Below are 3770 nucleotides of genomic sequence, written 5' to 3'. Positions count from 1 at the left end.
AGGAATTGAAGTAGATCCAGACAAAGTCAAGGCAATTCAAGAAATGCCTTCGCCCAGAACCGAGAAACAAGTTAGAGGATTTCTTGGACGTCTGAATTACATCTCGAGATTCATATATCTCATGACTGCAACTTGCGCTCCTATTTTCAAACTTCTATGGAAAAATCAAAGTTGCGTCTGGACAGACGATTGTCAGAAAGCGTTCGACAGCATTAAAGAATATCTGCTCGAACCACCCATTTTGTCTCCTCCAGTGGAAGGAAGACCTTTGATAATGTACTTAACCGTCTTAGAAGATTCCATGGGTTGTGTCCTTGGACAGCAAGACGAGACGAGAAGAAAAGAGCATGCCATTTACTACCTAAGCAAGAAATTCACTGACTGTGAATCCCGCTACTCCATGCTCGAGAAGACGTGTTGTGCTTTGGCCTAGGCTGCCAAGCGTCTCCGCCAGTACATGATTCGACATACTACTTGTTTGATCTCTCATATGGATCCAATCAAGTATATCTTTGAGAAGCCTGCTTTAACTGGGAGAATTGCCCGTTGGCAGATGTTGTTATTAGAATATGACATTGAGTATCACGCACAGAAAGCCGTGAAAGGAAGCATTCTAGCTGAGCACCTGGCTCACCATCCACTCAATGGTCATGAATCAACCAGTTTCGACTTTCCGGACGAGGACGTCATGTACCTCAAGATGAAAGATTACGACGAGCCACTACCAGACGAAGGACCTGAGATAGGATCCTAGTGGGGCTTAGTCTTTGACGAAGCTGTCAACGCTTATGGACGAGGAATTGGGGCAATCATTGTTACACCTCAGGGTACCCATATTCCAATTACTGCCAGATTAACTTTCAAGTGCACAAACAATGAGGCCGAATATGAAGCTTGCATCATGGGTCTCGAAGAAGCCGTGGATCTAAGAATTAAACACTTGGATGTATACGGGGATTCTGCTTTGGTCATCAATCAAATCAAAGGAGAATGGGAAACACGCCAACCAGGGCTAATTCCTTACAAAGACTACGCGAGGAGATTGTTACCATTCTTCGACAGGGTAGATTTTCATCACATTCCTCGTGAAGAAAATAACTTGGCTGATGCATTAGCCACACTCTCTTCCATGATTAGGATAAATCATTGGAATGACATTCCTCAGATCGATGTTATGCGCCTGGATAGGCCCGCTCATGTTTTCACAGTAGAAGCAATCATCGACGACAAACCGTGGTATCACGACATCAAGAACTTTCTTCAAAAGCAAGAGTACCCTCTTGGGGCGTCAAAGAAAGATAGAAAGACTTTGAGAAAGTTAACCTGTAGATTCTTCCTGAATGAAGATGTTCTGTACAAGAGAAACTTCGACATGATTCTGCTCAGATGCGTTGACAGAAAAGAAGCAGAAGTACTCATGAGAGAAATACATGAAGGTTCCTTTGGTACTCACACCAATGGACATACCATGACAAGGAAAATACTGAGAGCAGAATATTATTGGCTGACGATGGAGTCAGATTGCTACCAGTACGCAAAGAGGTGTCACAAATGTCAGATCTACGCTGATAGAATTCATGTGCCACCATCTCTTCTCAACATACTCTCTTCCCCTTGGCCTTTCTCCATGTGGGGAATCGACATGATTGGAATGATCGAGCCAAAAGCGTCCAACGGACATCGCTTCATCTTGGTAGCTATAGACTATTTCGCCAAATGGGTTGAAGCAGCTTCATATGCAAACGTTACAAGACAAGTTGTCGTCAGGTTTATCAAGAATCACATCATCCGTCGCTACGGCATTCCTAGCAAGATAATCACTGACAATGGGTCAAATTTGAATAACAAAATGATGAAGGAACTTTGTGAAGAATTCAAGATTGAGCATCACAACTCATCTCCTTACAGACCAAAGATGAATGGAGCTGTAGAAGCATCTAACAAAAACATCAAAAAAATCGTTCAGAAGATGGTCATCACTTACAAAGATTGGCATGAAATGCTCCCGTATGCTCTTCATGGTTACCGTACATCAGCACGTACTTCGACTGGAGCAACTTCTTTCTCCCTTGTATATGGCATGGAAGCAGTCCTACCCATAGAGGTTGAGATCCCATCAATGAGAGTCTTGATGGAGGTGAAATTAACAGAGGCCGAGTGGTGTCAAAGCAGATTCGATGAATTGAACTTAATCGAAGAAAAGCGCATGACAGCTTTATGCCACGGTCAGCTATAGCAACAAAGAATGAAGAAAGCTTTCGACAAAAAGGTGCGACCTCGCACAATCAAAGAAGGCGACCTTGTACTAAAAAAGATTCAATCTTTTCTCACAGATTCGAGAGGAAAATGGACTCCCAATTATGACGGCCCCTACGTGGTCAAGAGAGCTTTCTCAGGAGGAGCCTTAATACTCACGACTATGGATGGAGAAGAATTCACCCGTCCTGTGAACGTCGACGCAGTCAAGAAATACTTCGCCTAAATAATTAAAAGAACAGCTCGCTAAGTTGAAAACTCGCAAAGAGCGACTTAGGCAAAAAAGAGCGTCTCGGTGAATCGAAAACCCGAAAGGGCGATTCAAGCAAAAGTTAGAGACATAAAAAATAAATAATCAATCCCGGTAGACTTAAAACCCGAGAGGGGTAGTTTACGCAAAATTTAGGGATATATGGCAAGTAACTGTGTTCAGGACAAACTTGATCATTCAAAAATCCATAGCGGAGTATTCATTAGCAGTAGGTCATCTTCTACAAAACACGAATACAGCGCAACTCGGAGTGGAAGGGAAAGATAACGGTCGTCTTCTAGCCCGAAAATGCATCATTGCATTTGGGATATTTTCAAAATTTCTTCATGGCTAAGAAACCAAACTCACTTCACTAAGCAAGCTTGCTATGTTCAATTGCTCTGAACCATTTGCCTATAAATAGAGGGGTCTTTCTCATTCAAAAAACACACCAAAGCAACAGAGTTCTTGCTTTCTCTCTTCTTTCTTCATACTTAAGGTTTTCAAAGGTTCTTTGGCAAGAAGACTCGGATTCTTCAAACCAGAGCTCTTCCTTTGGAATTAAGTATTCAAACACCTTAGGGGAGTCATTTAGAGGTGATCCAAACCTCTGAAACACTTCTGTACGTGGGGAATCATCATCTTCACCTCTCACTTGGAGCTGTTGCAGTTGGGGTCGAGCAAGAGGTTCTGGGCACTTTTAGTCCATGTTAAGCATCTCAACACCTTCCAGGAGGATCACCGAAGCTATCTGGATCGTTGCAACAACTCTGCAACACACTTTGATCAGAACCAAATCTTCATTTTTCAGGTAAGTTTCAAAAGCTTCAAACTCTATGATTCACACATGATAAATTTAAAATGAAGTTACCAGTTGGTTTCTGCACCTTCATAGATCATTAGCCCTCAATCAATTGCATCAAATCATGCATATATAGTATTTCATGTTTAATTTCAGTTTTAGGGTTCTTAGTGTTCATGCTTGCGAATTTATGTTACACTTAGAATAAATGAAATTAAAGGACACCATCATGATCCTCGTCCAAAAACGAGCAAAATTCATCATTACATCTTTGAATTTAGTTGAGAATTGAGGGAGATAGGATTTCCAGAAATTGAAATCATAAGGTTGAAGATGAAGTTGCTTTGCGCGCGTTTTTTGAATTCTCAGAAGCAAGTTTAAAATATAATGAATTGGAAGCGTGTTTTGAACGACTAAAACGTTCAGCTCACTTGGTTACAAGCGCCTCTCACTTTCTCATGC

Source organism: Vicia villosa, unplaced genomic scaffold (genome assembly GCF_029867415.1).
Source record: "Vicia villosa cultivar HV-30 ecotype Madison, WI unplaced genomic scaffold, Vvil1.0 ctg.001518F_1_1_3, whole genome shotgun sequence".
Lineage (NCBI taxonomy): Eukaryota > Viridiplantae > Streptophyta > Magnoliopsida > Fabales > Fabaceae > Vicia > Vicia villosa.
The sequence above is the reverse complement of the archived record's forward strand: the minus strand, read 5'-3'. Positions refer to the sequence as shown.